This window comes from Siniperca chuatsi, linkage group LG8 (genome assembly GCF_020085105.1).
Source record: "Siniperca chuatsi isolate FFG_IHB_CAS linkage group LG8, ASM2008510v1, whole genome shotgun sequence".
Classification (NCBI taxonomy): domain Eukaryota; kingdom Metazoa; phylum Chordata; class Actinopteri; order Centrarchiformes; family Sinipercidae; genus Siniperca; species Siniperca chuatsi.
This window is the reverse complement of record NC_058049.1, coordinates 24,718,665-24,732,279: the sequence shown is the minus strand read 5'-3', so window position 1 is coordinate 24,732,279 and position 13,615 is coordinate 24,718,665. Positions and strand designations below refer to the sequence as shown.

At 41.1% G+C, this 13,615-nt stretch overlaps 1 protein-coding gene across 1 annotated transcript in view; it reads right to left on the bottom strand.

Moving 5' to 3' along the window:
• Positions 1 to 212: 212 nt before the first annotated feature.
• The window catches only part of LOC122879776 (interferon regulatory factor 2-like), a 54,627-nt gene continuing 41,224 nt past the window's right edge, over positions 213 to 13,615 (bottom strand). The window contains exon 10 of the transcript XR_006378786.1: positions 213 to 13,101. The gene's annotated coding sequence lies outside the window, so the exon portion shown is untranslated. The remainder of the gene's footprint in view (positions 13,102 to 13,615) is intronic.

Genomic DNA, 13,615 nt, shown 5'->3' with positions numbered 1-13,615 from the left:
AATCTGTACTTGTACCCAGTAGGCGATTTGTTAATTTAATTAATTTTTAACAAGGGGGATGGCCCAATGGTAGCCCCAGCCCCCCAGGCTCCCTTGTGCCTTTCTTTCAGGAAGTTGGCCTATTTTTTGCCCCTTTAACTGATTTCAGGGGCATTTACTAAACTCTGAAATAATGTATAATTATTACGTTATATTGTCAAATAAACACTCAATTTATGACACAAAGATTAGTTTTATTTGAAAAATAACAAGTGACAACAGCAAAAAAAAAAGTTCATGAGCATTCAAGGACACTTCTGGTCCAAGCTCTGTTAATTTCTGACCCGGCCTCGGTCATGCTGCTGCCACACTTTCTCTTTCCCCTCGTCTGCTGTAGAGTACATCGATAAATTGTTCAGTATTGTTACATTTTGACGGAGCATTTTTAGAGCTTTTCTAGCCTTTACGGCACTGGTTTAACAGCCCGCGCGTCAAGTCAGTGAGTGAGTTAGGCTACACACACACACACACACACACACACACACACACACACACACACACACACAGGGAGAGCAGAGACAAGATGAGTCGGAGAAATAATTTCACATGGTGTGCTCTAAAAAGAGAAAAGTAGACAGTGGAAACAGAGCTTTTAATCAAGAATGGACAGACTCTTACATGTTCAACCCTCCCCACAGGCAGTTCAAAAGCAGTATGTCTCATGTTCCGAGATTGTGGCAATTATTAAAAGCGGGACAAAGTACAGAGCATCTTTTGAGCAGGTTAAAAAGGGGGATGGATTTTGGTCACTTTGCTAACAAGGGGGATGGCATCCCCCCTCAAATCACCTACTGCCTTTACCTGCCTGCCTGTAGCTTTTACCTTCCCTGTTCCTGTTAACCTGTGGTTTCTTTCTTCTACTTCAGTTTGGACTGCTGTCTTTGCCTGTAAGCTTTTGTATCATCATTTTACCAATAAATCACTGAACTGTTACTGTCTGCCTGGTTGTCTGCATTTGAGTCCTTTTCCTTGCTGCCTTGGACACACCCACTTGACATTATGCTGCTATGGTTACAGTAGTTATACTTTTTACTGCTCCTACTAACATTAGCCAAGAAAGCATTGTTACCAATACGCCACAGGAGTTCAGGAATATACAGTAGTAGCTTCAATACAGTACTCAACCAACACAACAACCATCAGTTCACTACAGACAAGTAAAAGTAGTTAGTGTTATACAACAAAGGGGGAGTTGATGTGTTCTTTGTTTAAGCTGAGTTTACACCAAAGATTGAACAAACCGGCTTTTACTTTTCGCATGGCGCGTTGGAAAACCATGAGCAACATATCAGCAAACGGCGCAGATGAAGAAAAAATGCAGCCAGTATTCTATTAAATACCTTAGCTATTGATTTGTACCTCTCCCACCAATGCACAATGCACCTCCAATGTGTTTATTGTGTGAACAAGTATTTTCAAATGAGGTCAGGAAACCCTCACATCTTAAGGAGCACCTTACTGTACGAAGATTCACTCGGACAAGCCAGACAAGGAGCGTCAAAGAGAAGCATGTAGGAGCACCATCAGCAGTCTCTTCGCTGGGAAGACAAGCCAGAATGATAGTGGGCTATTGCTGAAGGAGCAGGTCCCGCATATCCTTACAGTCCACTGTGTCTTGCACCACCACAACCTTGTGGCGAAATCTAACGGCGTGACCACACTGCCAACCTGAGCAGCATGTGTGCATCACGGAACCTGTTGGTTTTCATTTCGGCACCCATGTTAACAGATTAGAGCAGCCACACAGCCCGCGTGAGCAGCTTGTCCCATGCGCATGCGCTAGGGTGCCACCCTCCTTGAGCCCTTGAGCCACAAAAAAAACATTACTAATAATAATAATAATACAGTAGATTAAACTAATTGTCAATATTTGTGTGTTTGAAATATGGAATGCACTCAGTAATATGTGTAAAATATGATAGAAAATCATCTGCACTACATATGTGCTTTTCCTACATGTTCCCTCTGCCTGTCTGCATGTCTCAGCTGCTCTGGGGCAATGGAGAAATCGCCCACAGGAGGCGGGTCTGTGTAGCAATTTAGCCAAAGATATGGACGTATGACATAAAATTTTGCCAATCAGCATCTTCAAATCTAATCCGATTATTTTATCGCCCCAAGCAAGCCACTGCTAGTCAGGACCTTTTTTCATACTGCCCATGGTCAGGACCTCTACCGCCATTTTAACTACATGACAATGGCGAGCGCGATCATTGACTTACTCAAAGATCCGTTTGAGAGGAGAACTTTGGCGGAGAAACTACAGGTGAAAGAGCTGGGCCCAAATCAACTTGACCTTGCAATCAGACAGCAGGCTGGCGAAAAAGGGAAGCAGTTTGTGCGAGCCTTCTCTCGTAGTTGGTACACCATGCTAATGTCTTATTTTGCTTTCTGTGCTTGCTTTTTTAAACAACGGGGACAGATCCAGCATGGACAGTTACAGGAGAAAGGGATATGAAGCTGAGAAAGTAAGTAAACATGAGAACACCAGGACACACAAGGATAATTCTGTCAAGCTAATGTAAGCCACATTAGGCAGAGTGAACATCACTATGCAGCCGGATGACAGCCACAGGATTGTGGTGCGCAAACACAGTGAGGAGGTGGATAAAAACAGGCACATTTTATCCAAAGTAATCAGTTGTGTGAAGTTTTGTGGGGCTTTTGAGTCGGCCTTGCAAGGGCATGTTGAGACTGACTCCTCAGACAACCCTGGCATTTTCAGTCGATTGGTGGATTTTGTTGTCTCCCTAGACAGTGTGCTGGAGGAGCACCTGCTAACTTGCGTTACCGTTTTTAAAGGCACGTCAAAGACGGTACGAAAGAAGCTGTTGCACTGCATGCTGTCAGTGCTAAAAGATTACATTCTGGAGGAAGTAAAGGGCGCTGATTTTATTGCCATTCAAGCAGACGAGACGACTGACATTTCCACCCACTGCCAGCTGGTGCTTGTGCTAAGCTACATCGACGCCAACAGTAACATCCAACAGGTGTTTTTTTGAGTTCATATTGAAGACAATGAATAACCAGGTATCAAGCAGATGTAGTCAAACTCTGACGGCAGTGTGCATTTGTTCATGTTCAGCCCCAGTGTGTGTTTTTGTGCGATGTGCATAGTTGACATTTTAAAACAAATCTCAAATGATTCCATGTGTGAGACATCAATTGATATTTACAAGGTTGTTTATGTTATTATTTTGGTTATTCCCTTCTGTTAACTGTGTTGTTTTGGTTATCAGGGACCCCACAATTTATTTTTGAGTATAATTCAATTTTATTCACTTTTGAGAGAGTTTTGAAGCAGAAGTTTGCTGGAGTTTACTATCTCTACACCTCAGAGCATTCCAGTGTCTGAATAGCAACTTAACACTACTAATTGCACTTCATGTTTACTTATCCTGATCTTTGCCTCCCTGTTAGTTTCCCAAACAAAACAAGGTCCATAGGGGCATCTCAAGAAATAAACATTTTCTATTACATGTTTCATATTATACTGAATTTGCCTGTGTGGTTGACCAAAATAAGATGCATCAGCCATTACTTACTGCTTTATTTTATGTTGGAATAAAATGATTGTTAAATATTTAACTGCAAAGTAGTAATTCCTTTTTGATACCTTCACTTTTTTGCATTTAATCATACTGGGATGTTTGCTGAAATTGATTGGATGGGGCACAGCCCAACCTAGAAGATTTTCCACCACCCGCCACTGGGTCTCGCCTATTTTTTCCACGACACGCATGGTTCTCAGCAAAAATACACAGTGAAAATGATCTGTTCATAGTCATATCGACATCATACCAGCAAAGCATGTGCCTTTCACTACACTACAGTTATCATTGATGTCTATATCTGTGGAATATGCCACACAACTCAATACCTCCTGTATCCGTTTCAAATTAGTTTTTCTCAATTGCTAAAATTTCTGAAGCTAGAAATTTCAATTTCTGGAACCTTGTTCCAATTTCTGAAACCATTAAACACAAAATCTCTGACTCCTCTCGCAAAATTAAACTTTTGCCTCAAAACAGTTTTACCTGTGTTCAAAATCAAGCACTGCTTTCAAATCATAAACAAAGTGAACATTGTTCAAAACATAGTTCTCAGGGAGAAGTGCATTTGTAATCTCAAAACAAATGTAATATTTCTCCGTCGTTGTCTTTTGATGAACGAAAACATGTTCTATCATAGTAGATCAAAATTGATCAGAAATGACTCCTCTGCTTTGCTCTTTGTTGTTCTTCCTCCTCCTTGTACCCCTGTTTTTACAGTACTGCACCCTGCATCTGGTCCTTTGTCTCTGTGATACTGTAATTCTTGTTCTTTGTTGATATGAACCTGCAACCAGTCAAAATCTATTGAGCAGACAGTACTGTTAACAAATGGAAAGCACAATGTTCAGGACCACACAATTTGCTCATTGTACAGTATACAGCCTACAATGCGCTGTACTGCAGTATACAACACTAAAAGGGACAAAAATTAGGCTGATGTTGGCTTTGTGTCACATCATTTGAAACAGGTTACATCAGTTTTGAGTGGTTGTGTTCAATCAATGACATGTGTTCTCCGTTTGTATTTGATTGTTGCCACTTGTGTTTACCAGTATGGCTGACATGTGCATTAGAGTGCAGAATAGGTTTTGAGAATGTGAATGTGTTTAGAGTTTTACTGAAAAGTCTAAGTGAGATCTGCAAATTGTGTTTTACCATGTGAAATGGTTTAAAGTATTGACAGCAGACTGCACAATTAGCTAAATGAGGTCAGGCAACTGAGAACTTTGTTCAGCCAATGCGTTTTAGTGTTTTAGCAATTGAGAAAAACTGTAAAAGGCCTGTAGTGTTTCTGTGGACAGAATCCCTTCATTTGTTAACAAGGCTTTTATTGTATTGTATTTATTATAGGAAATGTAAAAAGATAGGGCAGCACCGCAGCAGCAACACTGTCTGTGTGGACATGCGAGCCGCAGCATGTCAGCGAAGCAGCCGCCACGCACAGGTAGAGGTGGGCAGTGTGGGCCAAGCGTAAAGGTCCAGCTCTCCACGAGTCTCTCGATGTTGCAGTCAAGGCAATAAACAAAACAAAATCCCATGCCCCGAATGACAGACTGTTCCGACAGCTGTGTCAGGAAAACGATGAGACCTTTGAGCGTCTTCTTCTCCACACTGATGTCCGCTTGCTTGTTTTAATGAGCTGTTTGACAGCATCGTGGAGTTCCTGGAGGAGGTTGATGCAGCTCTCAGGGAAAAGGTGTCATCCAGCCTCACAGAGGTACATGATGTACCTCATGCTAAAGGTCCAAGGAAATTGAGTCTAGTCTGGTCCAGAGCAAGGCTGTCATCCACAGTCTCACCTCCAGGCTCATTGCTCATTTCCCGCACTTGACCAAGGTGACCTACTATTTTTCAGAAACGCTAAATAGATATAATAGGCCCGCTATTATTATAATTAATATATTTTATTTCTATGAATATATTATGTTTATTATATTGACTTCTGAAAAGTAAAACAGGATTAGGGGTAGGGTTAGTGTTAGGCCTATACATGCAATATAAATATAAAGAAACGTTTATTAGTAGACTAATTAGCAATAAAATAACCAGTTCAAAATTGGATAGTCTAAAAATCTGTATACTATATCTATGTCTATATCTATACTCATTGCAGGTGTCTTACCAATGACCGCCTCCTCATTTACACCGACCACCTGAGGACGGTCAAGGCCAACATAGAGATCCGCTTCAGGGACCTCCTGAACCTCGATGTTCCCGTCTGGGTGGTGTGGCCCTTTCAGGTGAATGCGAGCCCACTATCCAGGAGCATCAAGGCCCAGGCTACTTTCTACACCTCTGGCTGGGGCAGCATGTGGGTCAAATATACCCAGCGTTACCTGGCTCTCTGGGAGAAGAGCAGGCTGCTTCTTCTTGGTTTCCCAACAACTGATTTTGTTGAGCAGGGATTCAGCCATGTCCTCCACATGTAGTCCAAGTACCGCAATCGCTTGGACTTGGACACTACAGCTGAAAATAACTTCTCACAGGGGTCACATTACCTTTCAAAGGAATTTACCTTATTTCCTTTGAAAGTTAAGATAAATAGGCCTATAATATAGGATAGCCTACATATCCTTCTGCTTTTTTTTCAGCAGCCTCAGACTTTTTCCTTGGTAGGCTGCTCTTGTTTAACATTGGAACAATTCGCAGAAAAGGTTTCAGTCGTAGTCATCTGGACACTGTTTTCAGAATCAAGACGTTTTGGCTCCCATCCGGAAGTCATTCTCAATTGGAACAATTAATAAGAATGCTTCTTGTTTGGCATTTCTGATTGGCTGCTGTTTGTGATCAATAACCAGAACTAAGTTTGAATGTCAAATTTCTAACTGCTGCACACTCATAAATATAATTTCTATTCACATGGCTTTTTTGCTCCCGGGGAAACTAATGATAATGATCTTCCAACCGGGCCCGGTGCCACAAGGAGTCTTAAGGGGGCTTACCCCCTCAGTTGTATTTTCTGCCCCCTCTGTTTAAGCTTTATGTATTTATAGAAAAATAGCAAAAACAACTAAATTATTGGCCGAGATACGTGTGACTATCGCTTAGCTGTTGTTTCTGCACAGTGGACAGCGCTGTCTGTTGTGTGTGGGCTACAGGAAAGTGAAGGGACAGCCAACGAGAGAGAGACAGAGAAAGAGAGCTGTAAGCTGCAAACAGCTGTTTCAACATGCCTCCATCTGATTTGACAGAGCGCTCTGCTAGTGTTCTCACGTGAGTGCCCTAATTAATAAATGTATTATATGATTTTGAAACAGTATGTTGTTGTTTTTTAGCCTTTCTGAGGCTAGTGCATGGGTAAATCAATGAATTCAATTTTATTATTTAAAAAATTGCCCCCTTGCAATTTCTAACAGCCCCCTCAGTCACTTTATCCTGTCGCCAGGCCTGATTCTTTGTCCAATGAAATCAAATCTGTTATTTGGCATTCAGTGACATGCTTTTTTAATTATATAACACAGAATAATAATCAACATTAATATTCAGGGAAGAATTTTAATTGATGGGGGTGGTAAGGGACCTGGATAATGGAGAGCTGGCCCTGCACTAGCTCAGATTTTTTAATTTGTCCAATACTTTATGACTTTATGAGTGTTCATTAGCAAATTTTAGCATGCTATACCTGATGAACATCAGTATGTTGTCATTGTGAGCATGTTAGCATGCTGCATTAGCATTTAGCTCAAAGCACCGCTGTGCCTAAGTACAGCCTTGCAGAGCCGCTAGCATGTATGGAGACTCTTGTCTTGTTTTTGTCTCTCACCCCCAACATTATGGAAGTGCCCCTTCAAGAAGAATGAGAAATGACAGAACCTGTGGCTGATGGTGAGTCGGTAAATCTGATCAAAGTCATTGGTTTTTTACTTTCTTTCGTGAGGGCTGTAGGGCTGCTGCTGGGCAACTACTTCAAAAACTGTGATGAAGCTTTTTCTCACATATTTAAAAGATCAGGTTTGTGAAAAGTGACTATGAATGAATGTGCAAAAGAATGAAGCATTACATTTCCGTGCAAACGCCCCGTTCCCCCACACATGTATTTTCAGTTGAAATGATTAGACCTCAGCTCAAGTTGGTTGGGTGGAACTATGAAGGGTATTATGTGATATTACCAAACTCTATGCAGTAATATTAACAAGGTGTGAGCTGCAACAGAACTAACAGGAGAGTGAGGGTGATGCATGTTATGTGATTCTGGAGACACCGACAACAGCATATCTTGGCAAACTAGAAAGTAAGCTGAATGTCCGTGGGCAAGTCATTTAATGTTACCTGGCAAACAAATCACGGCTGGAATGGCTGGAGTGGCTGGAATAGTGTTGTGTGGCTCAATCCGAGCCGCTTTGTTTCTCATTTACAGGGCCAGGGCTGTGTACAAACACCGGACAGCTAGCCGACCGTGAGGTGAATTTGACAAAAAGACGTGTATTTGATTAGAATGGCATACACCACCTTTACCTGAGTATATTCGTAAATGTGAATTTGGAGTGCTGTCCTAAATACATGAGTTATTTGAGGATTATTTCACTTTCCTCACAATGGAGTCTCAATCTCTCCAGGTATGACTCACCAGAAAATGTTGGCCTTTGCATTATCTTTCTACAGCCATGCCTGCAGCTTGTAGAAGTCTGGATGTTTTTCTACCTCAGCAATAAGTTTCTCCTCATCCATTGTGACAGCTAACTGCCCACAGAAGAAGGCATGCTATCACTTGACAAGAGAAGAAACAAGGGACAGTAGCTGGGATGTGCCAATCCAGGGAACAACTCTGAAAGACTCTGCTTTCTGAGAGTGTTGACCGCCATCAAAGCTGGAAAAATAGGACAGCGGCGCCTCTCCACCGGTGTGTGGGTTTGCATAGAAAATAATAGGAGTGGCTGTTTTGACGTGCATCAAATGACACATTCTGTGTCAAAAAAAAAAGTATGTTTTGGCACGTAACGTGATTTGTTGAGCTTTACCAATGATGAGTCTTAGTTCTGTTTGCTGGAAACAAGTTTGAGAACTAGATTTTCCCTCCGAGTTGCCAAATGAAACTCCATATCTGACTAAATTTGTTTTTCTGTTTCAGAAAGCTGTCCTCCCTGGCTGGTTCATGGACTTGTAGCTCTGTTACACACCATCTGTGCTCCAATTATCAAATGGCTTGCTTAAGCATCCATGTGGAGCCTTGGTACCCTGAAGCCAGGTTTTTTTGCCGTTTGCTTTACTAATTGATATGTCAGTTGGTTTGGTTTGGCTCCATCACTGAGGTGGTCATTGATTTTTTTTTTTACTTTCCAGCAAACTCAATGAACTTACACCACACTTGATGAAAGGAACAATTATTTTATAGTTTTTGCAAGACTAGAGTGAGGGTAGAATTGAAAAAGAGTGATGGTAAAGGTTGTGTTTAGGGTAACTGGTTAGGATACGGAAGATTTCTATATAAAAGGGGGAAATTATTGCATGGCATTTTGAGATATTTATAACGTTCATTATTTCGTGGCTGTAAACTGAATTAAATACTGATATTGAACATATAATTTTACCAAACAGCTTGAGAGTTCAACATCTTTCTAATATTTTCTCTAAACATCTATTTCATATTTTCATTCACCTCCGTACCTCCATCCTGCTCTCTCTCTCTCTCTGTCTTCTTTTGTTTTTGTCTCTCTGTCTTGTTCTCGCTCTCTGAGCTTGAAAATGTTGTTTTTTTCCACAGTGAGGAGAAATAAAAGCGAGTATGATTACTGATTTTCTGCTTGGTGGGATCTTATTGGAAACCAAGCAGTTATTATTAGGATGCGGTAAATGGCCTCAAATGTTAATCCATCCCAAGCAATCTCTTTGTCTGTCTCTCACCTACATGCACACACAATCACATGCAGGAAAGAAAAACAATGACTTGGTGGTCAGGGCTAAATGTGGTGCAGTGAAGGCAAAGAAAATATTGAAATGTCTGTTTCATTATGAACGGTGATGAGCAGTTAAGTAAATGTCTTCTTTGCATAATAATACTGTATTGTCTCGCTTGTTTATTTCCATCCTTCTTTCATTCCTCACCCTCCACTTGCTTCTCTCTTCTTCTCTGCATGTTCCCCCTTCTTGTTCTCTTTTCTGTACCTGCTCCTCCTGCACCGTGAATATCCTTGTTGTACGTCATTCATTGCAAAACAAGTAAAAAAAATTCCACCAGTTGGGTGTAAGAACAGTTACGTCAGGAAACAAAACGGATTCTTTAAACCTGCATTTATTGATATTTTGCCTACATGGGGGCAGCGCAACAAGCTGCAAACACAACAGTGACATACAGTATTATCACCGCATGCAGTTGAAATGGCAAACATGTAAGCAAACAAATATCTGTTTACTCATCCAGCAGTCACTGAGTAACATTAGCATAGACTGTATTTGGAGTCGTGTTTCTGGCCACCTAATGTATGTAAGTCCAATATTCACTCACTTTTAGCTCTGTTTTGGTTTCCTCCAACTCTGATAAAAAAATATCTGGCTCTTTAGCTGCTAAATGCTCCACTATGTTCACCAGCTAGTCGCTAACTTTGTCTGTCTGTTATTTGGTGTTGGGCAGGTAGCACACTGTGGGTTTATTGGAGCTTTTTTGTTGAAAACAGCTGCCTGATGCCACTGCAAACCAGACTGATGAGAGTGCTGAGAGTGAATAAAAACTTTGCGGGCCGTAAAACCAAAACAATGAGCTGAAAGCTTTTTGCTAGAAAAGTATTATAAGATTTTAAATGAAATTGAATGATTTGCTTGTGTTATAAACCATTTATTATATGTTTGTATAGTGCATATATACGCTAAATAGGTGAGAGGGGGTTAAAGTGAAGTGTTACCCATTGTCAATTTGTTGTCTTGTTACACAGTAATTACTGTATATACTTCCCATATAGAGCTCTGAGACAGTGCACCTGTTATCCTTCACACTTAAATATCACACAGTAAATACGAAGATTCCGGATGGGAGCCGAAACGTCTTGATTCTGAAAACAGTGTCCAGATGACTACGACTGAAACCTTTTCTACGATAAATATGAAGATCTTTTCTTCTTTAACTCTTAGCTTTTAGATGGATTTGTTTTCTGTCCACTACTGAGACGTTGTACCTGGATTAATAAGTACTTTTTGGTGGTTACTGAACCATCTTAGTGGCTAGCCGCCTGAGAGGGCACCCGCCTGTCACTCAAAGTGGCCACGTCCTTAATTATGCATAACTTTAAGCCTTAATATAATTTAAATGGGTGAGTTATAAAAAAAAATCTCCCCCCATACAAATGTCATTAACGGGGAAATAAGCTGTAGAGACCAAAACCATTTTTTATACCAGGCTGTAAACATGTCTGCTGTAAAGTTGGGCATTTTTAACATGGGGCTCTATGGGGATTATCGCTTTTGGAGCCTCAAGTGGCCATTCGTTTTTTGCACTTCCACATTGGCTTCATTTTTCAGCCAGGAGGTTGCCACTTGGGAGCATACAACTTTTTTTTTAAATACAAACTTTCCAGAGTCTTTGTGTCTGGTAAGCCTTTAAACTCGACTTCCTGGTTTGTATTTCACCTTCTCACCTGTAGTACTTGTAACAGCACACCAAAACCAACAATTACAAGTCTACTTATCTCTCCCCATCTTCCTCCTATCAGCTCTTCTTGCTAATATTGCAGCCCTACATTTCCAGGCCTAAAGAACGTAGTGTAGAAGAAGTATGTGTTCAGGGCACAAAGGAACAATCTGCTGTTTCATGTTCATAAAAATGCGTTTTGAAAGTGGGTTTTGTACATGAATTGTGTAAAACGGAAACACATTTTCCGTGTGATGTGAATGTAAGAGCAATCTCCTCTTGCCATTTTTGCCCACCCTCTCCTGAAACGTTTTCTGCAGGGGTAAAGAATGAATCGACCAGTAATACATCCGTTTCCCCCTGGTGAGAATTGCCTTTGGTGCTCCAAGTCCTCTCCAAAGACCTCTGGAGAGTCTATTAAACAGATTTGTCTTCAATTGCTGCTTCTGGCGGTGATGTCAGAGAAGAATATGACGGAGCTGTGCGCCCATCCACTCCAGCTGGTTGTAGTAAAATGGGATTTGGGTGCCACTACACTCAGACAATCCAATCATTTAATCCTGTGAACAACAATGCTTCTTTTAGGTCCAGGACGATTCCGTTGGATGCATCCAAACACTCCGGGCAGTGAGGAGACATTGCATGGTCAGTGCCCGTTGTGTGTCTTTTGGCATGCTATACAGAGCAAACAGCATACACAGCAGTTTGTTTGTGTTCCATAGTGACAAACCAAATCAGAAACAGAGGCTCAGTCCCTGGTTTAGTGATGGTATTTCATAAGTTTATGTGTCAGTAGGCAGAGACCTCCACTGGCCACACAGGCTTACTCTACTGTAAGTGAAGGTTATTAGCATCAGCAGCCTTGTTCATTTGTATGAGAAATGAAACAAATTAGTGCTACAGTGCAATGTCATGCCCAGTCATCATTTTATCATTTTACCGTGTCCAGGTTTGTGCTCCCTGCTGGGACAAAGAAGTGTCTTAGTTTGCTGTGAAACTAGTGAGACCTATCATGGGTTAGGCATGCTTGTAGCTACACTCTGATGTTGTGTTAGACCCTCTACACTGTTAGCATTAGCTCATACTGTTATGCTTGTGTAAACCCGGCGTCCCTAGGAATTGTGTGTGCCCTTAATGAAATGAGGCAGAGAGTAAGGGTGTGCAGATCAAGATGGTGAATGGTAGCACATCTGATTTTAATAATATTCATATTTGAATATTATTAAAGTCAGATTTTGCATTTGTATTTATTTATGTTTTAACCATAAACACGATCTTTCCCTAACCTTGAGTGTACCATAGTCGTCATGCGCAGATATTGTAGAAATAAAGAATTTTAAAGAGATACTCCAAGGATTTGGCAGTGAAAAACTGAGGCACATTTTAAAAAGAATGGCCAAAATTAAAGCAGCAGAGGCTGCGATATCCTGACTTTTAGTCCCTAAGATGGGTCAAACTCCAAAAATGCTGGGTCCTACATTTCCCATGATGCAACTCAATAGCATCTTTTGTTAGACCCTCCCTACCTGATAAACGCACACATCTTTCAAACTGCACTCCCAGTTTGTAACGCATGCTTTCTGTTACAAATGTGTATGTGTATAAAAATGTGATGACCTTGATGACATCATCAGGGTTATTTTCTCAGACTATAGCAAGCTCCCCCAACAGCTAAAGTGGACATTACACAATTGTTTTCGCAGGCTGAAAAGCATTCCTCATGTTGAGTAAATGTGTACTCGTGTAAATTTGGTGGAGTGCCTGTTAAAAAAGTTGGCGTTGAACATCAAAAATGTTTGTCATTGAGCATAATCCAGGATTTTGCAAATTCATCCACTATGAACTGGCGATGAGGTTGCTTGTATATTGTTGTCAGGTCCGTAGTGTGATGGCATGTCCACAAAGTTACATTGCACCAGGCAGTGATGACCTCAAATTTAAGGCCAAGACCTGTGTGAAACAGAACAACCGAACAATAAACTGCACCTGCATCTCAACTTCGAAAAAAATCTCCTGTCAATTAGAAAATGGAGGTCTCCACTCTCAATTCCTTCCCTGCCCAATTCTTGGGGGAAAATAGCCCAGTGCTGCTTCGCTGCCTGCTGAGAGGCAATCTTTGTTACACCACATTACATTAATAAGAAAGAGCTTATTACATTCACAGGATTTAGCATTTACCTTAATGGGAAATGTGCTATGCTAACAGGATTATTGCACTGTTAGCTGAGTTTTGTTATGCTAGCAGCTGTAAAACAACTCTCTCTCCTCTTCCCTCCTGCTAAAGCTGCAAAGATTGAATTTATAAAAGAGCACACACACCAGAATTTGTCCCCAAAAGTAGTCTAAGCCAACACTCTCACACACACACACACACACACACTCACCCATACACAAACACATGTGGGATATGCTAAATAATGAATGGGGTTTGATATTGTCGCAGAGGTACAAAGGACATTTCCTC